Source organism: Protopterus annectens, chromosome 12.part0, assembly GCF_019279795.1.
Source record: "Protopterus annectens isolate FY-2018-M chromosome 12.part0, PAN1.0, whole genome shotgun sequence".
NCBI classification, from domain to species: domain Eukaryota; kingdom Metazoa; phylum Chordata; order Ceratodontiformes; family Protopteridae; genus Protopterus; species Protopterus annectens.
Genome location: NC_056746.1, coordinates 459,781,542 through 459,808,667, shown reverse-complemented (window position 1 = coordinate 459,808,667; position 27,126 = coordinate 459,781,542).

The window sequence follows — 27,126 nt, the reverse complement described above, 5'->3', positions numbered from 1 at the left end:
GTCATCTTTATTTTAACAATAACTTTCACTCATTTCTACACAGCAGACTGATGGGGAAACTGGAGGGATTGGGAATATGACCACAACTGAATAAATGGACTGCTACAAGTCTGAATGGTAGTATACTGATAGTTATGATGAAAGGAATGATGTCAGCAATTAAGGAAGTGACCACTGAAGTAGCGACCACTGAAGTAGTGTACAGGTCTATCCATGGTCTAGTACTCTTCAGTGTGCCTGGATCAGACTTATCTGAGGGAACAGAAAACAGAATAAACTTTTTTTGTGATGACATGACTTACAGGAGCAGCAGTGGAGGAGGAAATAACAGTGTATGGAAGGATTTGAAAATACTACACTGGTAGAAAGGTGGCAGTTGAGGTTCCATGTAAACAAATACAAAGTACTACCTTGGGCCACTACTTACCTGTTATGAAGAATCACCTGGCAGAAGTGGAACTGATGACAACAGAGCAGGAAAAGGATATTGGAATTTTGAGCTCACCTAAACTGCGCTACCAAGAGCAGATTCAGAGGGTACTGGCAACAGCAAACAGAATGCTCTGGAGTACATTCGCAAGCACAGACTCTAGCAACAAATAGGTAATGTTTCCATTCATAAGGCCTGGGTAGGACAACATCATACTGCTGTACGCAGTTATGAAGGCCATACAAGGAAAGGACAGCAGTCTGCTGGAAGGAATCCAGAGGGAATCTACCATAAAGATCAGTAGGATGGGGGGGGGTGACTAGATCTACAGGAGCCAGAGTTCTTTTTGCCTGAGAGCAAAAAAGAAGGAGGAAGACATTATACTGGTCTACAACATCATGTCAGGGGGATGTGATGGGCTCATCCTAAACAGGATAGACAGATGGTAAAGGAAGGAGCACAGGCAGCAAATTATAGAGATTAATTGCTTCCTAGATATTTTTCACAGATAGGACTGTAAAACTGTAAACTCATGCAAGGGGCTGTCAGAATTGATAGTGAAGAGGGAATCTACACAGGTACTCTTGAGGGCAGGGGAAAAGTGGAGAAAAGAAACGATAAGGGGAAAAGAAAGGATGGAAGGAAGGTGTAGATCAGATTGCAAGTGAAGTGTACTGTATCTTTAAGAAATATGTCAAGGCTGTATGTACACGTATAAATTCCAGACACGTGCACTCCCTAGTGCCATTTTGTAAGGGCAGCCACAGTGAGAGCATGCATGATTGCAGTTGTTAGTTTGTATACAAGTTAATTAAGTTAAACTCAGTAAACCTTTATAGTAATGTGATTGTATAGAATACAGTTGCTTGAACAGAATCCACGATGACTCTTCTACTGTGTCCAAAGTAGGAGAGTGACATGGTGTCAGAACCAGGATCGAAGAGAATAAAATCCAGAGCCATGAAGTGCAGAGATAAGAGTGAAGGTAAAACCAAGAGAAACGAGCACAAAAAGAGCCAAAAAAGAATCAAAGCTAATGAGAAGTAGCACAAACTGTTTGATAAATAGATAAAACTGGGCATTACAAGGGCACAAACCGCATTATTGAGCAAGAGGAAGGCACAAAAAGTTTGTTGGTTAAAAAGAATGTTTAAAATAAAGGTATTTGTTGTAATGATTAACAGTAAAACAAAATGAGCATGTTTAAAGCAAAACAAGTATGTTTAAAGATAAACGAGCATGTTTAAAGTGATTGTGTTCAAAGCAAAACTGGGCATGTTTAGAGTAAAACAAGCACCAGAAAAAGTACATTGGGCATGAAAAGGACTTAAATGAGCAAAACAAATATAATAAAGCAAAATGAGAGATAAAAAAGGCACATTAAGTGAAAATAAAGCAAGGCAACTGCATGCGTTTTCGCAAAGTGCTATGTTTTGGCATAACTCAACTTCGTATTGTATCAAGGGCATAACTAAAGTTATTTGAAGTATCTCAAAGTGTGTAAAAGTGTTTACAGTGTGTGCTTATTACTGTGCATGTATTTCAAAGAGTTTATTGTGTGCAAAGTACAACTGTTTCATGAAATACAGTCAAAGTATAGCCATTTCGAAAAGTTTCTTGTGCTGGCTGTGTCTATTCGCAAAGTGTCACCATTACAGAGTGTTTCTTGCACTGTAAAGAGTTGCCTAGCAAGGTACTGCCATTTTGGGGACATTTAGTGTGCTGTATGCAGTTATTCTCAAAGTTCAACTACTTCCAAATGTTATTGAGTTTAGGCAAGAGAGGTCCAATTTATTTGCATCATGCAGTTATTTGATATGTTTGTTACACTAATAAGAGGTAATTTATTGCAAAAACAATATTACAAGAATATTACAGTGCCCGAGAGTTTATTTCACTCGCATCATAAAGTTGTTTGAGATGTTTCTTAAAATGATGCCTTCCAAATGATATTACAAGAGTGTTAAACCACCAGAGAAGTTTATTTTGCAAAGTCCAATTATTCTAAGGTACTACAAGTTTGCTCATTAGCATTATTTCAAAAACAAATGGTATAAATTCAGAAGTGCAAAGACAATGGACAAAGATACAGTACTGTCATAAGTTTCTGGCATATGTGCTTGAGTATATGTTTGTGCTTATTTGCAAAACCCTTCGCTGGTATGTGTTTGTTGTACAGGTGGAATCAAAGGAAGACCCAGAGTGTTTGAAGCACGAGTTCAGAGAAATGTATAACCCTCAAAGAAATATTACATTAGAGAGACATTTGTTTTACGTGAGAGATCAGAAACCAAGAGAAACATTTGCAGCTTATATAACTACCTGAGAAACAGAGCTAAAACGTGTGGGTTTGGTGACTTAAAAGATGAGATGATAAAGGATAGGCCTGAGTGTGGTATTAACAGTGCTGTTGTGAAAAAGATTTTGCTTCATGACAGTGATTTATCATTGAGTAAAGCCACTGAGATTTGTCAAATCCATGAGATGACAGAAAAACACACAAGTTTGCTTGCAAGTGACAAGAGCATGAGTTCAGTTGGCTCCAGAGCAAATGTAGATAGTAGGCAACACATGGCAAACAAAAGTAGACCCATGCGCGTGGCAGCTATGAGATTTCCAGAGAAGACACGTGTTTATCCAGCAAGTTCTTAAAAGGGAGCACACTCCAGCTCAATGCAGTACAAGCATGAATCAGCAAAACCCAAGTCCAGCTTTATTGTTAACTGTCACAATTGAGGTGCAAATCATGAGTATAGAAGTGAGAAGTGCTTAGTCAGCAATGCTACAAGTGTAGAAAATGGACCCACTTTCAAAAGTTTTGTAAATTGAGTAAGCCTCACACAGTTGTAAAGGAAGGTCACACAAAGAAGCACGTTGATCAAGTAGAGCCAAAGCAGACAGCTTTCTATGTAGATGGTGTATCAGTGCTTGATGAAAGAGTTGATGCAGTGAATTTATTAACAAGAACCTAGGTGTTTTGTACTGTCCGGATTAATGGAAAATCCACAGAGCTCAAAGTAGACATTGGTTCAAAGTGTAATGTTATATCAGCAGACACATTTGCTAAAGTGAGAACTAACAAACAATTCAATGTAGCCAGTACTGTGAGACTTGTTGCTTATGGAGGTGAAGAAATTCAAACTAAAGGTTCAGTGATGCTTTCATTTTATTTGGCCGACAACTTTTACAACTTGTTATTCTATGTAGTCCGAAGACCAGTGCAATCTTTATTGGGTCTCAAAGATAGTTTAAGAATGAATCTGCTTTCTTTTGCTAAAGAAGTTCATCATGTTAGTGCATTTCTGAGTTCTCATTTTTCTGAAGCCATTTCCTCAGAGTATGCTGATGTTTTTGATGACAAGTTAGGCAAACTTCCAGTTGTGTATTCCATGAAGTGAGATACAGAGGTCACTCCTGTAGTCAGACCAGCAAGAAGAGTTCTGACAGCTATGCAGGATAAAGTTAAAATTCAGCTGGATAAAATGGTACAGCAAGATGTGATTTGTCCAGTCACAGAACCAACTGAATGGGTGTCGTCCATGGTAGCAGCTCACAAACAAGGCTCAGATCAAATCAGAATATGTATTGACCCAAGAGATCTGAACAAAGCATTAAAGAGACCATATCATCCAATGCAGGCAGTCGAAGAGGTCGCAGCCTTAATACCGAATGCCACTGTTTTTTCTATCTTGGATGCAAAGAGTTCATTTTGGCAAGTGATGCTTGATCGCAAATCTTCATTTCTAACTACTTTTGGTACTCCATTTGGCAGATACAGATTCCTAAGGATGCCATTTGGAATAAATTCTGCAAGTGAAGTCTTTCAGAATGCAACAGAGCAAATTTGTTCAGGTTATCCCTGTGCCATAATAGTAGATGATTTATTGATTGGAGGCAATGATGAAGCAGAGTATGATAGAAAACTCAAGAAAGTTCTAGACAGAGCATGTGGAGTAAACTTGAAGCTCAATCCTCAGAAGTGCAAATTCAGACTTCCAGAAGTTACATACATAGGACATTTGTTCACAAGTACAAGCTTGAGACCAGACCTGACCAAACAAACAGCTATTCTTGAGATGTTAGCACCAGATAATGTATAAGCTCTACAACATTTTCTAGGCATGGTCAACTATTTAGACAGGTTTATACCAGACTTCAGTGAGTTAACAGCACCTTTAAGAGAGCTAACATGCAAAAATGTTGTATGGTCATGGTTGGGACAGCACCAGAAGGCATTTGAAGACCTTAAGCAGAAAATTGCCACCCCACCTACATTAAGATACTATGACGTAAACAAACCAGTTACTCTTTCCTGTGATGCTTCAGAATTTTGTCTTGTCGCAGTTATACTTCAAGAAGGCAGACCAAAAGTTTATGCATCTAGAACACTAACCCAAACTGAGATGCAGTATGCTCAGATTGAGAAGGAGCTTTTGGCAATAGTATTTGCATGTTCTAAGTTTCATGATTATATTTATGGTTGAGCTATTCAGATTGAAACTGACCACCAACCTCTAGTTACTATTCTAAAGAAGCCTATGCAATCTGCTCCAGCGAGATTACAAAGAATGATGCTCAAGCTGTAAAAGTACAATTTCAAAACAGTCTACATGAAAGGCAAATTGCTTTATTTGGCTGATACCTTATCCAGATCGCCCAGAAATACACAGAACAGCTTGACACAGAGAATTTTGACTTTGATGTGATGGCAGTGCATAATTTTTCTACCACTAGATATGATGAGTTGAGAGAAAACAGTCAGACTGATCCAATTTTGCAAAAGCTCAATCAATCACTTTTGTTGGATGGCCATCAAAGCAGTCTAGTGCACCACTTGAAGTGCAAACCTACTTTCCCTACAGAGATGAATTGTTGATGGAAGATGGCATTATTTTCAAAGGTCCTAAAATTGTTGTTCCTGCTTCCTTACAACAAGAATATATCCAGATTTTGCATTGTGGTGATCCAGGTTCCTCATCCATTATGAGAAGAGTGAGAGAATTAGTATTTTGGCCTTCATTACCAAAGGACATTGATAAAGTAGTTTCATCTTGTTTAGTATGCAATAATACTAGACCGCATTTGCAAAGAGTACCACTTCAGCTAAGTCCAGTTCCTGAACTACCATGGTCAACAGTTGCAGTTGATTATCTTTGAGTGGGACAATCAATATTACTTAATTTTTTTATATTCTTATTTGAATTGGTTTGAGATTGATCTACCACCTAACCTAACATCCACTGCTGTTATTACTAAGCTGAAACATCATTTCTCAGTTCATGTAGTCCACACAAAGTTCTTTCTGACAATGGTACCCAATTTACTAGCCAGTTGCTTTGGAAATTTGCAAAAGACTGGGACATTGTACATGTCACTAGTAGTCCTGAATATCATCAGTCAAATGGTCTAGCTAAATGTGCAGTACAGAGTGCAAAGCAGTTACTTGAAAGGTCAAAGCATGACAATATTGATGTGTTTTTAAATTTGCGTAATCTCAGAAACATACTTTGTGACAATATTCTTGGCTCACTGGCTCAAAAACTGCTTTGCAGACAAACTAGATCTACACTACCCATTACTTCCAGTTTATTTAAGCCTAACCTAAGAACAGTAACATCAAGGCTCAGTTGGTTAAGAAGCATAATATCCAGAAATCTAGTTACGACAGATCCAGCAGATTACTTTGTCTGTTGAGAGAAGGAGAGGTGGTACGAATCCAAACAATAAAAGGTTTTGATCGAATTTGACAGATTTGTGCTGAGCCAAGATCCTACTTGGTAGATTCAGAAGGTGTAGAATATAGGAGGAACCGGAAACATCTTCTTCATGTATCAGAATCATCCTCACCATCACAACATTGTTTACGGCAGTCTTTTGAAGAGGATTGTGATTACGGCAGTCTTTTGAAGAGGATCGTGATTACGGCAGTCTTTTGAAGAGGATCGTGATTATGGCAGTCTTTTTGCTGATGCAACATTGCCATTTAGCATTCAAGTCTGAGAAAAAAAAAAGACCAGCCTATATGGAGTGTAACCAGTGGTGTCTCTACTTGGATTATAAATGACAAATGAGACAGATGGATGTGTGTTTCATGGAATCCTGACAGCTACACAAAACTTTTGAGAAGGCCCCACAACTACAAAAATATGCTTTCTGAGGCTTATGTAATGTATGTCCAGTTCAGAAAGTGAAAGTATCTGACAGCGCTAGCTATCTTTTGACACTACATACTTTAAAATACAACGAGTAAAACAGGCAAGCAAGCAAACCCTGTGCAGTTTTTGTACTGTTGTTGCTTTTTGTTTTTCTGCTTATGTCTAGGACCACACTGTTAGTGGATCTAACACACCTTGGGAAAGCAGACAACGAAAAGGGCAGTGACTGTTTATACAGACTGAATAGTAAACAGGAAAAGTGCTGTTTTAAGTACATGACTAAACAATTACTTATTCACTGGTGCAAGTTGGGATAATATAGAACTGAAATGATTTGCGCAGAGTTGCAAATTATGCAAGAGTAGGTCAAATGTAGGTCTGCCACTATATAGACAGTGTGTGTTTGCCTCTGGATTGAATGCTTTCTTCCTACTATTAACCCATCTGTTTCTTGTATCATAGTTCACAGATTAGGTCTCTCTTCTCAATGGAGATTAATTTAACTGTATAAGGGTTTTAGGTGAGAAGCGGGTGCAAGTGATTGGCTTTCTAGGTTTCCAGAAATCATTTGCATGCAATGACATGAATGCAGGTATCATTACTGGCTCCCACACAGGAACGCCCAGCATGTTTCTACAGGACAACACAAGTCTGTAAGGATGACTGTCAGTACCCCTAGTTTGCATTTATATATCTACAGGGTCCTGCTAATTCCTTTTCCTATTTCGGAATGTTTCTTTTCTGCATTTGACAGTGATCTGTTTGTGCATGCTGTTATTTTTTGTGTAGCTCCTTTCACTGGTTCAGTAGGCTTAGAATTGCTTTCAGGCCTACTGAACGGGTTGTCTCATATTTTGGTTGAAGCATAACATCAATGCATGAACTTAAACCTTGATTTAATTCCTCTGGTATTTCTTATGCTTCTCAATCCATTCAAACTGAATGCCCTATTATCATTCATGTCCTTAGAGATGTTGTTATTGCCCTGACATCTTCAATTAATTTTAACCTAGAGTTTGTCTTGACCTGAATTTTTTTACTTCCTTGTGTTAGTTGGTGAGGGCATGTACTGTGTAGTTTTAACGTTTTTTTTTTGATCTGGTGGTATTTCCTTACTTGAAAATATAAATTCATATAACTGAAGTCCAGGCATATCAGATTTATACTTCTCTTTGTTTAGTGTTAAAGCATTCCGTAGGATTTAAAGCACCTTTCTTAAGAGTGTTGTCATGTTCTTTTTATGTTTTGCCAAATATAATTATGTCATCATTGTAAGGTTTCACATTTATTACTGTTTGTATAGCAAATTGCATTACATGAGAGACTATTTCTGTTGCTGAGTGTACTCCAAAAATTAGCCTTTTTTTACTTCATGAGCCCTACATGAGTCAAAGATCTTGTAACGTTTCTACTCTTGATATAATTGTAGGAGATGGTAGTCCGACCTTAATTCAGGTTTGCTGAACACTAATAAAAGTTCCATTAAGTTCCACTATGATGTCACCCACTGCTATAGGCAGATGCCTTGCTGTCTCTACAATCATGTTTGCAATTCCTCAGGTCTATGCATATCAAAGGTATAACATCTAGTTCCAAGGAAGTTATTGTTCCACTGTGTTCAGCATTCATCAGTCCTATCATAGAGTACAATGCCCCCTTTGGTATGTACCTAACCAGGCATATCCAGCAATTGGAATGTCCACAGAGTTTCCTCACTAAAAGAATGCAGGACATAATTAACATGTCCTATGCAGACCGCTTCAAGGCCCTATCTCTGTATTCTATCTGCTACAGGCTGTTGAGGGCAGATCTATGCCTGGCATACAAGGCATTTTCAGACCCCACTCTGATGGACCTCCTGCATATCCACAAAACAAATAGCACCAGAATTATCCATTCTAAAGACGTAAATCTTACCTGTGATATAAATAGGACCTGCTGGAGAGACAGATACGTATCCCAGAGACTACTCTGTCTATGGAACAGGCTCCCCATCCATGTGTAGCAGAGTTCCTCCCTAACCCAATTCAAGTGGAACTTGGACAATTGAATGGAGAACAGGAAATTCATCCCTGGTTTGGCACCTATGTCTCTAATAGACACAGGCAGCCTGTAAATATTTCATCTCCCAGACCCCTACTAGTAAATGCTTTATCTCCCAAGCCCCTGCTTGTAAATATTTCATCTCCCAAGCCCCTGCTTGTAAATGTTTAATCTCCCAGGCCCCTGCTTGTAAATGTTTCATCTCCCTGGCCCCTGCTTGTAAATGTTTCATCTCCCAGGCTCCTGCTTGTAAATGTTTAATCTCCCAAGCCCTTCCTTGTAAATGGTTCATCTCCCAGGCCCCTGCTTGTAAATGTTTCATCTCCCAGGCTCCTGCTTGTAAATGGTTCATATCCCAGGCCCCTGCTTGTAAATGGTTCATCTCCCAGGCCCCTGCTTGTAAATGTTTCATCTCCCAAGCCCCTGCTTGTAAATGTTCCATCTCCCAGGCCCCTCCTTGTAAATGTTTCATCTCCCAGGCCCCTGCTTGTAAATGTTTCATCTCCCAGGCTCCTGCTTGTAAATGTTTCATCTCCCAAGCCCTTCCTTGTAAATGGTTCATCTCCCAGGCCCTTGGTTGTAAATGTTTCATCTCCCAGGCTCCTGCTTGTAAATGGTTCATCTCCAAGGCCCCTCCTTGTAAATGTTTCAACTCCCAGGCCCCTGCTTGTAAATGTTTCATCTCCCAGGCCCCTGCTTATAAATGTTTCATCTCCCAAACCCCTGCTTGTACATGTTTCATCTCCCAGACTCCTGCTTGTAAATGTTTCATCTCCCAGGCCCCTGCTTGTAAATGTTTCATCTCCCAGGCTCCTGCTTGTAAATGGTTCATCTCCCAGGCTCCTGCTTGTAAATTGTTCATCTCCCAAGCCCCTCCTTGTAAATGTTTCATCTCCCAGGCTCCTGCTTGTAAATGTTTCATCTCCCAGGCTCCTGCTTGTAAATGGTTCATCTCCAGGGCTCCTGCTTGTAAATGGTTCATCTCCCAAGCCCCTCCTTGTAAATGTTTCATCTCCCAAGCCCTTGCTTGTAAATGGTTCATCTCCCAGGCTCCTGCTTGTAAATGCTTCATCTCCCAAGCCCCTGCTTGTAAATGTTTCATCTCCTAGGCTCCTGCTTGTAAATGGTTCATCTCTCAGGCTCCTGCTTGTAAATAGTTCATCTCCCAGGCTCCTGCTTGTAAATGGTTCATCTCCCAGGCTCCTGATTGTAAATGTTTCATCTCCCAAGCCCCTGCTTGTAAATGTTTCATCTCCCAAGCCCCTGCTTGTAAATGTTTCATCTCCCAAACCCCTGCTTGTACATGTTTCATCTCCCAGGCTCCTGCTTGTAAATGGTTCATCTCCCAGGCTCCTGCTTGTAAATGGTTCATCTCCCAGGCCCCTGCTTGTAAATGGTTCATCTCCCAATCCCCTGTTTGTAAATGTTTCATCTCCCAGGCCCCTGCTTGAAAATGGTTCATCTCCCATGCCCCTGGTTCATAGGTTCATAGGTTGATACTAGGCTATCTGCCCTAGGGCATTTATAAGCCTAGCCAGAGTGTGTTTGGCTTTTGCCACCCTTTTACATTAGTTGACTGTGCCTCTGTATAGTAGGTCACAGAAGGTAGCCCTTTTAAGGTTAGTTTACTGTACCTCTGTCAAGCAGGGACACAGAAGACATCCCAGGGGTAAACTTACAATCTCCCATCCACTCGTCAAGATTTCTCTTGAAGAGGGTCAGTGAGGGGCTCTGCCTAACATGGATTGGGATTTTGTTCCAGAGTGAGGGGAGCCTCTTGGATATGATCTGTCCCTCCAGCATGTCCTATTTATTTCTGTGCTGAGGTTCAAGTCCCTGGAGCGTGTAGCTCTAAGGGATTTGGATTTCCTGAGGTGAAACATGTCCATTAATTCTGGGTTGGACATGTCTTTATATGTCAGACACAGACCGCCTTGGAGTTTCTTTAGCCGAACTGCATAGGGCATCTGTTTGAGTCCCTTGATCCTCTTGGTGAGGTGCTTTTGGGGTCTTTCCAGTTGCTGTAGGTGTTAGGTAAGGTACATCCCAAATGGGGCATTGTATTCAATTATGGGCCTGATAAGTGATGAGTAGAGGGGCACAATGACCTCTCTTGATCTAGATGTGAACTCTTTTGTGATAAAGTGGGCTATATAGAAGGTCTTTCTAACCACTTTGGCAACGTGATTGTCAAAGGAGAGATTGCTATCTACTTGGGTTCCCAAGTCCTTAATTACTTCTTCCACACTTAATGGATTACCACCTATGTGGTAATTTGTGGGCACTTTGTTTTTCCCAAAGGGGATGACTATACACTTTTTGGCATTTAGCTTTAGGCCATGGCTCTGGCACCAGTTATCCGTCTCTGTGAGAACCTTTTGGAGGATGCTTGTGTCAGCCGGAGAGTCGATTATGGCACCCAGTTTGCAGTCATCTGTGAACTTGGTCAGCCATAGTCCACCCGTGTTAGCCTGTACCTCAGAGAAATATATACCAAACAAGAGAGGTCCCAGGACTGAGCCTTGTGGGACGCCACTTGTAACTGGTTTAGAGTCTGACATGGCACCTGCTATTCTGACCATGTGGGTTCTATACCTGAGCCAGTTTACAGCCCATCTTGTGACATAGGGGTTGATATTTAAGCTGGTGAGCTTATTTATGATGCCCGAGTGGGGTATTGTGTCGAAGGCTTTTGCGAGGTCCAGGTAGGCTGTGTGGACTACCTTCCCTTCATCTGTGGCTTTGGCAACTGTTTCAAAGAAGTTGACCAGGTTCAAGAGGCAAGATACAAAGCTGAATTGGGTAGGATCCAGTGTCTGGAGGTTCCCAATGTCTTTGTTTATGATTTCCATGATGCTACGCTCCATAGCTTTGCAGACCAGGCTAGTCAGGCTTATAGGGCAATAGTTTCCGGGGTCTGTTGTGGCACCACCTTTGTGGAGCGGGACCACTGTTGTTGTATGCCATTCCTTGGGTACATATCCTGTAGTAAGGCTGAGATTGAGCAGTGACTTTATATGAGGGTTTAGTTCTTCTTGGAACTCATGTAAGACACAGCCCGGGACACCGTCTGGTCCCATTGATGCTGTGTTTTTTGCTTTGGAGAGGGCAGCTCTCACCTGTGCATCTGTGATCTCAGGAAGGCTACACTCTGTTGGGATAGACATTTGCTCTTTTGGGCGGGGGGGGAGAAGTTTGCACTGAACCTTTCTGCCAGGATGTTGGCAATGTCTGTGGGTTCAGTGTATTTTTTGTCATTTTGCACTAACTCGGAGCATATCTGGGAGTTGCCTCCCAAGTTCCTGACATAACTAAAGAAGGCCTTGTGATTATCTTTAGTGTCTTGTGCAATTTGTCTTTCGAAGCTGGCCTTAGATGATTTTATGAGGGATCGTAGTTTCTTGCTAGTACTGATCAGAGACGTCTTCCCTTTTTGGGATTTTGCTCTATCATGTAGTAGCTTTCTCCTTCTGTTGTATAGCTTATTTATGGCTGGGGTCCACCAGACAGGTCTCCTGCCTTTGGAGGAGTGAGTCTTGGTTTTATTTGGGATAGCATGCTCCATGCATTCCTGTAGGTGTCCATAGAATGCTTTTGTAAAGGATTCTGCGTTTTGGGACGTATTTTCCACTGGCCTGGGGGCTTTGAAGGATTACACCTTGGTTTTGAGAAGTGTGAAGTTTGCTTTTGAGAAGTTCTTCACCGTGGTTTCCTTGGCTGGGGGTCGGGATGGAATATGGATGTCCAGTGAGATTAGTTTATGGTCTGATCTTACCAATGAGGGGTATACCTCTGGTATGGAACATAGAGACCCCATGTTGATGATGACCAGATCCAATATGTTTTTCCCTCTTGTAGAAGTGGTGACCAGTTGTTCCATAGCATTTGAGTTTATAAATTCTAGGAACCATTGGGCGAGGGTGTTTGGGCTTGAATAGTTTTCCCAATCAATGTTTGGGTAGTTGAAGTCACCCAATGTAATGGTGTTTGGAGAGACCTTCATATTCTCCAGTGTTCTCAGGAAAGCCAAGTGGGGTTCCTGTGTTTGGGATGGTGGTCTTTAGCAGGCTACAAACTGAAAGGCAGTTTTGTCCACTGTTAGTTGCACATGGATGGTCTCCGATGCTTCGTGCAGTGCCACTAACCTGGAGGTGTGGGTATCTTTGATAAATATGGATACTCCCCCTCCTTTTGTGGTTCGGTCTGAGTTTTGGGGCCGAAAAGCATGGTATGAAGTATAACCTGTTAGTGCTGGGGTGCTCTCGGGAGCCTTGAACCAGGTTTCTGTTACTGCACAGATATTGATATTCTCCATACTGAGGAGAGTCTCGAGTGCGTGCATCTTGAGGTTTAGACTTCTGGCGTTGAGCAGCATTACCCTTAGTTTTTCTTTCTTTGTGTTGCCTATGGAGATGGGTTTGTCTTTTGAGCCTTGCCTAAAAAAGGCACTATGGGTGAGGCAAGAGCCTTTGCCAGTATTCAAAAACCCAGGGGTGACAGGTGCAAGCCGTCCCTAGCAAAGCAACGTGGCTTGTCGAGCATGTCATCCCAGGCTGACAGACACTGGATCCCCTTTGAATGACACCAATACTTTAGCCAATTATTAAAATTGACCATTTTGTCTTTATACTGCGGCATCATTCTTGGTGAGGGCAAGATGCTACTCAAGGTCAGGGTCATACTGGCCTGGGCTACATGATCAGAGAGCTCCTCTATGTCTCTTTTCATGTAGTCCAGGGAGGTAGGTCTCAGGTCATTCACACCAGCAAGGACAATGACGGAGTCATATTTGTACTTTCTTTGGAGTGACCTGAGTGCTTGTGTTATGTGGCAGATCCTGGCACCCGGCAGGCAGCTTACAGTGACCTTCTCCTTGTTCAGTCTGGTGAGTGGGACGTCAGTGTGTCTAACAATAGAGTCACCTATTACAAGTGTATTAGGTGTGTTGTTTAGCCTTAAGGGCTGTGACTGTGTGGCACACTGACTTTGTGAGCTATGTGCTACGTGGGTATTGTTTCGTGGTAGGGGTTGCTTGGATGTCTGCTTTGGAGGTCTCTGCTGCTTAGGCAGATTTTTATTTAGAGCCTCCAAGTATGTTTTTGTGTGTTTATGTGTTTGGTTTGCTGATGCGATAGGTCTATGTGAGACTGGATTTGTGGTGTGTGTGGTTACCTTCTCCTCCTGACTGGCTGTGCCAGTACTGGGTTGAGAGAGCTCAGCCTCCAGTTTGGCTATATAGTTGCATCTCTCACATATATTTGAGCTTGTTGGGAGGAGGAGAGGGTGGTCTGTATACATAAGGCAGTTGTAACATTGCCTCAAGATTCCCAGATTCACCAGCTGGACTGGAGAGTAAACCCGAAACTGACCTTTGGACATGCCTGAATAATATAGGGAACTACTTATTGACTGATCAGAAAGAACCAATAGGGAGCAAGTGCTTAGAAGGAGTATAAGAGGGTGTAGTGCTTAAGTTTATTAGTGTTTACCTATGAGATTACTTATACGAGCAAGTGCAGGGCTTTAGAATGAAAATAGAGTGCTTATTTTGAGATTTAGAGCAGTTCTAAGGGAAAAAGTGAAGAGCAGACTTTGTGGAGCCGGGAATAGTTTAAACCTGTTTAAGCGGCGCTGCCCAATGTTGCTCTGTGCGCAAGACCGCATAAAAAGAGAGTTGCAGGGTTTTAAGTGAGAGAGATCAAGGAGTTTGGAATTGACCCAAAATGGCCAATAAAACTACAGTTTCTAGGCAGTAACCACTCCTACAGGGACATGCAGGCTGCTCAGTGTTAACCACTGCCACTGGTGAACACAGAGACTTCCCTTTAGCCCAAGTAAGCACTGGCCTCCAAGAAACTTACAAACAGTTCAGAACAGCAACTCTGTAACTGAACTTTCTTTTAAATTATAGAAAGTGGGAAAATAGCAAGATTTTTTTTGTTTTTGTTTAAGGATAGCAGAGACACACAAGTAGCAAACTAGTCAGAACAGTGCAATAAGTGACCCTAACACGTGTGTGCTAGGTCAGAGGCAGATAAAATGCAATTTTAAGAAAAAAACAATTTTAAATTAAGTGCAACATAAAACATGCAATAAACAGGCTCTAGGTATGTTCTAAATATTGTTTCTAACACAGATATCAACTTTTGCCATCAAGAAAACGACAAAAAGTAGGCGGCAATGCAGTTTTTCTAAGAAATAAATCAGAAGAAAATACTTAAAATCTCAAAAGTGGCTCCTTTCTTCTCTCAGCGTTTTCTCCTCTTGGTAGGTGCTTCAGCAACAACTATCAAGCCTGGAAAGATGCCAAAACCACGCGGCTGCAGGGTTTTAAGAGAGAGAGATCAAGGAGTTTGGAATTGACCCAAAATGGCCAATAAAACTACAGTTTCTAGGCAGTAACCACTCCTACAGGGACAGGCAGGCTGCTCAGTGTTAACCACTGCCACTGGTGAACACAGAGACTTCCCTTTAGCCCAAGTAAGCACTGGCCTCCAAGAAACTTACTTGTAAACTGCTTGTAAAGGCTTCATCTCCAAGCCCCTGCTTGTAAATGGTTCATCTCCCAGGCCCCTACTTATAAATGGTTCATCTCCCAGGCCCCTGCTTGTAAATGGTTCATCTCCTAGGCCCCTGCTTGTAAATGTTTCATCTCCCAAGCCCCTGCATATCTCCCAGGCTCCTGTTTGTAAATGGTTCATCTCCCAGGTTCCTGCTTGTAAATGGTTCATCTCCCAAGCTCCTGCTTGTAAATGTTTCATCTTCCAGGCCCCTGTTTGTAAATGTTTCATCTCCCAAGGCCCTGCTTACACTTATCAAGGGTATCAGAACTTGTCAGAGATTTGGGATGCATGGCTAGGCTTAAAAAGGCCCTTGTGGTTGTTAACCTAGTAAACACCTGTGACCCTACTACTTCACCAGTTTTTCTTTTTTCTCTTTACAGTAGGGGTGTAGCAATGTAAAATTCACAGGATGCCCTTATTTCAATAATGTGTATTTTTGCCAGCATCTATAATTCTTGTTCTTCGTCCACTTCCTTCTCATATGGTATGAGAGTCTTCTGTGTGCTTCAGCTGCTGGTTGTACATTAGGCTCTATATGCAGATTTGTTTGTCAGGTTTCTTTAGTTTTCCAATTCCTTCACATAAATCAGTACTCATTTAAAACATTTTCAGGTCAGCCATTATGGGTCTGTCCTTACTATTTGCATCATCCTGGTGACCTTGCACTAGAATTATTTAATAGTGAAGACCCTGTTTCTTCCACTAAATGTTGCAGCAGAATCCATTAGCATTCTCGCTCAAGTGTTTGTAATTATTACTTTTACTCCTGCTCTTGTATTATTGTCACTTTTATGTTTCCATGTACACATGTATTTATTTTTCACACTGTTACTACACTATATTTGTTTAACTTTGCCTTTGCTTTAAAACATTTTGCATATACATGTTGTCATAATCTCTTTACAAATCTTTATGTTTTGTATCTTTACATCTGGTTTATTATTTATTTCTCATGCAGTATGTCACATCTACTGGCAGTTTTACACATTGTGACAAACTAACATTCATTTCTTATATTTTGCACATATCTTTCCCTTAGCAATCTGCCCTTTCTATCTGGACTGCCCTCCACAGTATTTAGAAATTGGCCTGTTGCTTTGTCTTATGTTTTCACACATTCATATTTCTAGCTTCATTTATTCTATTCAGTTTTTTTTTATCATTTGATGCATTATTTTCACTTTCTAATGTACTTGTACTTTTTGGCTTGCCACCTTCTGTCCTCTTGCTTAAACCTCTGACAAATATATCGCCCCTCAAAATTCAAGGATATTTTTCAATTTTAAAACTGTCTCTGATAATGCCTTTCCCCTCTAATACTTCCTGACATTCAATTTCAAATAATTTGCATTTTTATCTCAATGTTAATAGCTGTGAAGTCTTTTTTGCTCTTAACCTTGTGTAATGTGTGTGTGTGTGTGTGTGTGTGTGTGTGTGTGTGTGTGTGTGTGTGTGTGTGTGTGTGTGTGTGTGTGCTCTTTCATGTTTTTCCTGTATTGTATGTCTGAAGTTAAAAAATCTCAAATGTATTGTTTTTCCTTTGGGTGAAAATAGGTCTATAACTATTTCTGCGTATCTACAAATGTGTCATCTGTATGTGATATATTATCATTTTTTGGATAAACCATACTTTTAACCATGTACAGAAGCAAGTCTTTGAATCTTGCATCTGTGATTAGCTTTAATGTGGCTGTCTAATGTTAAAACTTGTCTCCTGAATTTTTCACAATGGCTCCAGGTTATATGGGGTGTTCAGAATGATGGCATGACCAGGCTGAAATAAACAATGCAATAGAAATTGCATGACACAGCCTGGTGGAGGTTAGGTATTTATAAATGCCAATATAGTGCAGACCTGGCAGGGATAGTGCTGAATAACAAAGTTGTGCATTTGTGAAACTGGAAATCATCATGCAAGAGAGTAAACCTCACAATGAGAGGTCACATGACCCAGAGCCACTGACATGTATGTGTTGTGTCTGATGCGAAACACATTCAAACAAGCATCAAAGTGCCACTTCCACATTTATACCACACCAGACTGAAGAGAACCCACACAAGAGTTACACAGCAAAGTGCAAACTGTGTTTACTTTATAAATGGTAAGGAAATGGGGTGATTGCATGGTCAGAAAGGGTAAGAGCAGGCAAAGGAATACACAGATGGACAATGGAAAGGGAAGACCAGCAGGAAGTAGGGAAAAGAGGGTAACTTTAAGTGGACTAATTTTGGAGAAGAAGCTTAGAGGGGGAGGGAAGCAGAGGGACAATGTGGGTGGAAGGAGGGTACATAGCAGGTTGAACGCTGTCTATAGTAGGTGCTCTTGTCTTATCTTCCTAATTTGCTCTGACAAAATGCTCAGATGTTGATCAGCTTTTCAGTGGGACTGTATATTCACATCTTATGGACTTTTGACTGACTCTGCTTCAATTTCTACACTCTAGAATATTACTGCATGTCTCGTTTCCATACCGGTGCACAAATGCCTGATTGTAAAGTCATTTGTAAAAAATTGCAAGAAAACCCAGTCAACCTAGAGTCTTCACTATGTAATACCTTAAACCTCCTGCAGTGGAGGCCTATGGAATATGTGCAAATCACCGCTTAAGGGCGTACTAGTGCTTCACTTATATGGCTTCTAAATGCCCACAACTTTTTACTTTTTAAATCTTGATGGATTACCCTTTGTTTTGGATTGTAAAACATCCAGGATTTTATATAAAACTTCATTCAAGCACTTTTTTTTTAATTCATGTAATACAATTTATGCTTGCAATTCTGTCTGTTGATGATAATTGTCCTTACCCACGTGGCCCGGGTCATGGCTAAAAAGTGTCCTTGGATCAGTTCACTTACTTGGCTATTATGTACTGCAAACAGGGGATAATGCAGGGAAATTAAATACCGGGAAATTGACAGTAGATGTAGATGGGAGTACTGGTAATGCACAGTATATTAAATACAGGGAAAGTGACAGTAGATGTAGATGGGAGTACTGGTAATGCACAGTATATTAAATACAGGGAAATTGACAGTAGATGTAGATGGGAGTACTGGTAATGCACAGTATATTAAATACAGGGAAAGTGACAGTAGATGTAGATGGGAGTACTGGTAATGCACAGTATATTAAATACAGGGAAATTGACAGTAGATGTAGATGGGAGCACTGGTAATGCACAGTATATTAAATACAGGGAAATTGACAGTAGATGTAGATGGGAGTACTGGTAATGTACAGTATATTAAATACAGGGAAATTGACAGTAGATGTAGATGGGAGTACTGGTAATGCACAGTATATTAAATACAGGGAAAGTGACAGTAGATGTAGATGGGAGTACTGGTAATGCACAGTATATGGCAGGGACCACTCCAAGGTGTATGGCTGTCACACACACCTCTCTCTATACTTACTCTTATGTGCTAACTCTTTAATGCTCCTGGGAGGGATATGCCAGACTGTGGTGGGCTGGTGGGGGGGGGTGGACTGCAGTCATAGCGCAAGGATCAGGTAGGAAATGTTGCAGTACTGGTGAGTCCATCCAAATAGAAGGCCACATGGAACAGGCAAAACAGTCACTGTTCCCATTGTGTGGAGAACAGTTATCCACATCTTAATGTCGAAATAATACTGCAGGTTGTAGTCCTTTGCAGGGACAACTGTTTAGACCATGGGAAACATACAGAAGAGCTAACATACATGTAGGCACTAGGGATCCAGGGATAGCATAAGGAGTCTGTATTGCATACCCACATTGCAGTGGATGCTGGCCCTGTGATTCTATGGCAAAGACTGTGTTGCAGGCACTGCAGCAAGGGGCTGCATATGTGGATCACATGATCACATGTCCATATGTAACACAGTCCAGCACAATGTTGCAGCAGTGATGTCATTACATTGCAAAAGGGAGTACATACCACAGGGGTGTTGGATACAGTGTGGTGGAGAGTGTAGTCCAACATCGACAGTCCTGTATGCACACAATGATCCACATGTGTTCTCATAGGTGTAATGGAGCTGTCATGGTGCAAATGAATGGTAATGCATTGAGAAGTTTACATCACAGGAAACAGATGTACTGTTACTGTCCCTATGGATCCATGACAGGCATATCCTGTAGAAGGATAAGACAGATGAGGCAGAAAATGGTACAGAAAGTAAATTCTGTGCATTGAGACAACCTTCTAGTGCTTCAGGTGCATCAGAGGGTGACCAACATCAGACTGCATGCAAAGAACTGGGCACAAGACAGATCTCCCACTGGATTTGCTTTCACAAGACATTACCATCTCACAGAGAGAGAGCAGTTCCTAATAACACTCACTGTTGAAGCTGACAGGATCATGATTCCTATTGCTGCATTGTATGTGGGAGATGGTCTGATCAGGAATGCCTGAGTGTCTGTTGGGAATGCCCCAGGTGAGTAGAGTTAACTGTATCACATTGGTACCTCATCTGCCTGGTGTACATTGTCTTTGCTATGTGCTTTACTATCATGCAGGAACATTAGGGCAGGGCTTCAGCTATGAAAAACTCTGGCAAGGGTGACAACTGACTACATGTCTATGGGGGGGTGCACCAGGAGAGTTAATTGACACGCTATTACAAGCTGTCACTGATAAGGATGTCTGTAAATTATTCTCTCACATAGTATACTGCATTTTGTCACCTGTGGACATCAGAACATCAATGGAAGCATCCTGTACTGACAGGTATGTATGTGCGTATTACTTATGCCTATTCCTCGCATGCAGTTGTTTGCCTCTATCTAATGCATGGTTGGTAGTAAGGGTCACACACACATAGCAACTTATACATGGTTAGGTTATTTGTATGCTTTCACAGGCATCATCTGGAGAGAATTCAGCAGTAGAGTTCTGCAAAGGACTGAGGTAAGTATATCTATTGGCTGACAATGATGTGGTTGTGCAGATGGCACAGACAGAGGACACAGTCACACTATTAGCAACACTAACACTAGAGGGAACATTCCCCTCCCCACAGCTGAGAGGACTGTGGAGCCCAATGATGGCTCTCCTGCGTCACCTGTATTAAGTAAGAAGCATATTGTTCATGTACATTCCACAGATGGTTTTCAGGCAGCAGAAACAATGTGGGATGCACAGTCTACAAGGTGCACACACATGGCTTTGGGAAAAGGCACATTGGTACTTGTCACATACCTGAATCAAAAGTATTATATGATATTGGAGTTATCCTTGACAACAACTGGATAATGTGCAAGGCAATGATCCAGGTATAGATGTATCCTACTTGGACCATATCAGTTGTACTCACTGTGCTGTGTGATCTGTGCAAAGATGTCAATGGACTACTTGAAAGCCTCCAACCATGGAAGAGAATGGCAACCATTAATGGGTCCCTGTAGTTTCTTGCAAATGGCAGGCATAGCCAAGTTAGGTTTAAGTTACAAACTTCAGGTGTGCACAGCCACTCTGCACATATGTCATGTTTCTCTGTTATCTTCAACCCTTGCTGTGTCACTTATGTGGACATGGACAACACTCTTCTTGCTCCAAAATTGCCTCTGCCCTGGCTATGCTCACTTTCATAACCATGGATGATGACCTTCTGGCTCCAATGTTGCCTCCATCCATGGCCACTGAAGGTTCTATGGACATACACAGTTTACCCAGCTTCATTGTGAGTTCACCCCACTCATTTCATTCAGGGTCCTGTAGTTCCACATTCTTTGGTAAATGTCCCCTGAATGTCACATCATACCCTTAGGCAAACAGGTTAGATTGGCAGACAGCCATTTGAAATAATCCACACAACAAAGGACACAACCACAATCCCACATAATACATCCAGAGTCTGTGGCCTCCCCTGAAGCACATGGCTGTACATCTTCTTATGCAGGGGCAGATGCTACACCTGGCCTGCACTTAGCTCCTGGAAGCTCCACACAGTCACCTGTGGACATGATCCCTGACACACTACAACACCATAGCCATGTGCAGGTTTTCCACAGCCACTACCCATTACCTCACTACCTATGCTAGTGTTATTGTCCCATGCCATTGTGCTTCCCCACCTGTGCAAATGATGACTGTAGCCTGCCCACCACCTGGCTCATGTGGGTTAGGTAATGTCTGATGTACAGCATGGCCAGTCCATGCATTGTACTGCATAGGCAGGGGGTATAAACACATGCACCACTTTTTTGTCTGTCATGAACTCTACTTGTGAAGCAGATGACACCTCTTTGCTAGTGCCACAACATGCTGTGCCTGCCACTGTGCCACTGTCTGATATAGGGACACACCACTCTCAGCCGATGTTATTGTCTCACTTTTTTGTAACTGTTTGCATCACATTATGTTATGCAGCATGCACACATCACAAATAACTTGCTTCACATCTTAGAAGTGTACTGTATTACACTACTAAATGTATTTAGGCAACATAAACAAGACTTCAGCACTCCAAACAAATATTCAGTGATGTTTGATGTCTGTACCAGTGTGGTGTTACACATCCTGGCTACCTCTCTTGAGGCTGTGGATGGGGTAATAGCCATGGCTCCAAGGCATATGTGGAATCACCTGTAACACACAACAGCAAACACCATTATGAGCAGTCTGCTACCAGTATTCATGTCACTGGACCAGCTTGGGCTTTAGGATTGGTGATGTCTACACAGCAATTAGATGACCCTGTAGAAAGCTCTCCTTACATGAAACTCTGGTATAGATCATACATGTGCAGGATGTAAGAATCAAGGAAACTGCCTGGATAGTGCACAGACAGACTGTGTATAATACCCTCTACATAGTACACCATCTGGCAGTTGGTGAACTGGAAACCCTTCCAGCTGATGTACTGGACCCAAAGTGGACCACATAGGTCATGATGGCAGAGAAGGTGCAATCAGTGGCCACCAGAACCTCAATGAAAATGGACTATGTTGTAGAATATCTACATGGTAATGGTTCCCTCCTCTGCTGTCCATGGGGAACATACCACTCAACTGTCCAGAGTTTTGCAGAATGTCCAGATTTTTGCCTTATATTTTTTGTTTGTTCCTCATAAAATGTTGGTTCTCTGGCAAATGACAGGCTAATGTTTGATGTTTGAATTCAGAAAATAATGACAGACATTTGAGTCTCAGACTCTATACCCTTCAGAAAATTAATTCTAATGCAAAACCTTTTATTCTATCAACTAAGTTTGTAAGAGCAATATTTAAAATTCGTCCCTATTTGTAGGCCTTTGTCCCCCCATTTGTTATGGCTTTGTCTAGATTTATTGCTTTAAGAGGTTGAGAGGTATGAGTGGAACTATAGCTGTTCCTCCACTTTCATCTGAAACACATCTATAACTGGTGAAGGATTTGTGAGGAGGCAGATTGAAAAATTCCAGGCATGTCCCCAGTTGGACAGTGAAAGGCCTTCATGTCCATTGGCTTAAAGCATTCAATCTCATGTGAGCATGGCATCAGTCAACCAGCTGTCATATGATGTCTGTTCACACATTAGCAGTCAACTATGCCCCAGTTGTGGTTGTGATGATCTGTCAGTCTCTTAGGGGCTATTCTGCAACACAGAGGGCAGTGGTATGCAGTGTCATGGATCCTGGCTTCCCACATGGCTGCCAAGACATGCTGAGTTGCTAAAGTAAATGGTACTCCTAGCATCTCAGTTTAATGATAAACTTACTCATAAAAAATGATGGGGTACAGTAAAGTTGATCACAGTGACTCATAACACATTTTTTCTACATTTTGAATCGTGCAAACATGTCTATTGGTATCATTTGCACATGCATAGCTCTCAATAGAATGTTGCCATCCATTTGCATGTCATTATACACTTATTTGCATGCAATGCATACTGTGCTATTTTCCATGGCAAAGTGATCAAATACATGTGTCTGTGAATTAGCCTCAACCTGTATGCTGCCACTCTCCTCACTATTTCACTTAACTCAGCGTGCTAATTGCTTCTGAATACTTCCTACATGTGAATCAGTCAGAAACGGTTACTGCTTCTGAATACATCCTACATGTGAATCAGTCAGAAATGGTTACTGCTTCTGAATACTTCCTACATGTGAATCAGTCAGAAATGGTTACTGCTTCTGAATACTTCCCACATGTGAATCAGTCAGAAATGGTTACTGCTTCTGAATACTTCCTACATGTGAATCAGTCAGAAACGGTTACTGCTTCTGAATACTTCCTACATGTGAATCAGTCAGAAACGGTTACTGCTTCTGAATACTCTACATGTGAATCAGTCAGAAACGGTTACTGCTTCTGAATACTTCCTACATGTGAATCAGTCAGAAATGGTTATTGCTTCTGAATACTTCCTACATGTGAATCAGTCAGAAACGGTTACTGCTTCTGAATACTTCCTACATGTGAATCAGTCAGAAACGGTTACTGCTTCTGAATACTTCCTACATGTGAATCAGTCAGAAATGGTTACTGCTTCTGAATACTTCCTACATGTGAATCAGTCAGAAACGGTTATTGCTTCTGAATACTTCTTACATGTGAATCAGTCAGAAACAGTTACTGCTTCTGAATACTTCCTACATGTGAATCAGTCAGAAACGGTTACTGCTTCTGAATACTTCCTACATGTGAATCAGTCAGAAACGGTTACTGCTTCTGAATACTTCCTACATGTGAATCAGTCAGAAACGGTTATCTTTTCAGCCATGTTTTACTGTAATATTCCATTGTTGGATGGCTGCTTTTTTTCTCTCCTATTGTGCACCTCATATAAAGTATCACATACTCCTGTTCCTTCTCTTGTTTTGTTCTGCACTTTTTTAACTAAACTGTACTCTGACTTCTGACTTTGGGAATAAACAAACATTTTTATGTATTTATTTCTGTTTGGTAAACATGGATGAGGCTGCTCCAGAAGGATTCTATTAGCACTAAAAATTTCAATGTTAAAATAATTTAATCTTTACTATATTTATTTTACCGTTACTTCATTGCTAGTTTCATGCTGTCATGTTTAGAAAATGTTTTTTTCTTTGATACAGCGACCTTGTTTGTTGCATGCACGATATAACAGAAATAAACATAAGTGAACCAGAGTTAAGGTTTCAATAGCTAAGCTTTTTTGTGGCTATCAAGTAACACTTCTGTGACTATACTTAGCATCATTTGTAATACACGATCTGTTACAGGGCTATGTGACTACTGAAGATGACATAAAAAGCCAAAATGAGAAAGAATACCAAACACTTTCATTTTTACAAACTGGTTCCTGATTCTAGCTTCAGTACTCTGCATGAAATCACTAGATAGAAATTATGCATTAGATAGCTGCACAAATAATTCAAAGGGCATTTTGTATGCATTGTACTTCCTGCAAGGCCACATCTACTTGTGGCTCTGAAACCAGTCTTACTGGTATAAAGTTGTCCTGTGAGGAAAATCGACTTTTTCAGAAGGCTGCAGTCACTGACTTCTGAATACATTCACATTTTGTAGCTCGCTGGTTTCACTTATGAAATGTCAGGCAATGCCCAGAAAAGGGTACACATAAATGGATACAAATGCTTCATTTGATTAAAAAAAATACTTACATCTAGATAGAAAAAAATATTTTGCAAGGTATAAGCCCCCTGTGCCCATCATGCATACACTGGTTTGCATTTCACACCCTTCTATATATATATATATATATATATATATATATATATATATATATATAAAGACTGATGGTTAGTTGCTTGTCTGGTGCCAGGGTTCATTACACATGCACTCAAGTGCTGGAACAAGTACCAGTGTGACTCTGTCATAGGTCATACCAGTGTCAAATGACTTCAGCTGTACCACCCTGGACTATATGAAGAGAGACATTATGGAGCTCTCAGACTGTGTCCAAGACAGGTATGAGCCTAGCACTGAGCAGGATCATCTCCCTGGATGATGCCATGATATGAGCAAAAATAATTTACTTCAATAATTGGTTTAGTTTTTGTGTCATTGAAAGGGGGTCTGATATTTGTCAGCCTGGGAGGATATGATCAACAGACTACACTGCTTCACCAGGGATAGGTTCATATGTTCATAGGTAGGTACTAGGCTATTGGCCCTAGGGCCTATATAAGCCTAGCCAAAAAGCTACCCTGGCTTTCGCCATCCAAGAAAATTATTTTCCTGTGCCACTGTCGAGCAGAGCCACAGAAGTGATCCCTGGGGTGAATTTCCTATTTCCCATCCAATTATCAATATTTTACTTGAAGAGTGCTAATGAGGAGCTCTGTTTGACATAGATAGGTAGTCTGTTCCAGAGTATGGGAAGTCTCTGGGACAGGAATCTATACCTCCAGCATGTTCTGTTTATTGTGGTGACAAGGTTTAGGTCCCTAGAGCATGTAGCTCGGAGGGATTGAGATTTCTTTAAATGGAGCATGTCCAACAGCTCTGGATTTGACATAGCTATTTATGTTAGGAAGAGATCGCCTCTGAGTAAGCGATATGCGACAGAGTAAAACTGGAGTTTTTTGAGACGGTCTGCGTAAGGCATCTGTTTGAGGCCAGTAATCCTCTTTGTGAGGTATTTTTGTGGCCTTTCCAGTTATTGTAGATGTCTTATGAGGTACATACCAAAAGGGGCATTGTACTCTATAATGGGTCTAATGAGTGACGAGTAGAGAGGAACAATGACCTCTTTTTTCCTGGATGAAAAACCTTTCGTGATGAGGTGTGCCACATAGAAGGATTTCCTGACTACTGTGGCGATGTGATTATCAAAGGAAAGGCTACTGTCCACCTGTGTCCCAAGGTATCTTATCATACTTTCGGTGTTAAGTAGACTACCACCTATGTGGTAGTTCATGGGTACAAGGTTTTTACCAAAGGGGATGACAATGCACTTTTTGGCATTGAGCTTGAGGCCATGGCTTTGACACCAGGCATCTGTCTCAGTGAGGCCCTTTTGTAGGATGTCCACATCGTTAGAAGTTTCGATTATGGCTCCTAGTTTGCAGTCATCTGCAAACTTTGTTAGCCAAAGACCTTCTTTGTTAGCCTGTACTTCAGAGAAGTAGATACCAAACAGGAGAGGACCTAGGACTGAACCCTGTGGTACTCCACTTGTCACTGGTCTGAAGTCGGATTTGGAGTCTGCTACTTTCACAGTGTGGGTTCTGTCAGTGAATCAGCTGGCAACCCATCTTGTGACATAGGGATTTATACCTAGTTTAGTGAGTTTATCTATAATTCCAGAGTGGGGGATGGTGTTGAAAGCCTTAGCAAGATCTAGATAGGCTGTGTGAACCACCTTACCCTCGTCTACAGCTTTGGTGACTGCTTCAAAGAAGTCTATCAGGTTTAGGAGACATGATCTGCCTTTTACAAACCCGAACTGGGTAGGGTCCAGAGTTTGGAGATTACCAATGTCTTTGTTTATAAGTTCCATGATGATATGTTCCATGGCCTTGCAGACCAGGCTCATCAGGCTAATGGGGTGGTAGTTCCCAGGGTCCATGGTGGCTCCCCCTTTGTGGAGTGGGATAACCATTGCTGTGCGCCATTCAGTGGGCATAAAGCATGAGGTGAAGTTATGATTGAACATGGTACTTAGGTGGGGTGCCAGTTCGTTCTGCAGTTCATGTAGAATGTAGCCTGGGATGTTGTCGGGTCCCGTGGATGGTGTGTTCTTGGCTTTGGAGAGTGTGTTTTTTACCTGTGCAGCTGTGATTACAGGAACCCTGCATTACTCTGGTATAGAGATGGGTCCTTTAGGGGGTGAGAGGGGGGTAAAGTTAGCACTGAACCTATCTGCCAGGATGTTGGCAATATCAGTTGGCTCTGTATATTTAGTGCCATTGTGCTGTAACTCAGAGTAGATCTGAGTGTTGCCATTGAGATGCTTGACATAGCTATAGAATGCTTTGTGGCTGTCGAATCAGTGGCGATTTTGTTTTTGTAAC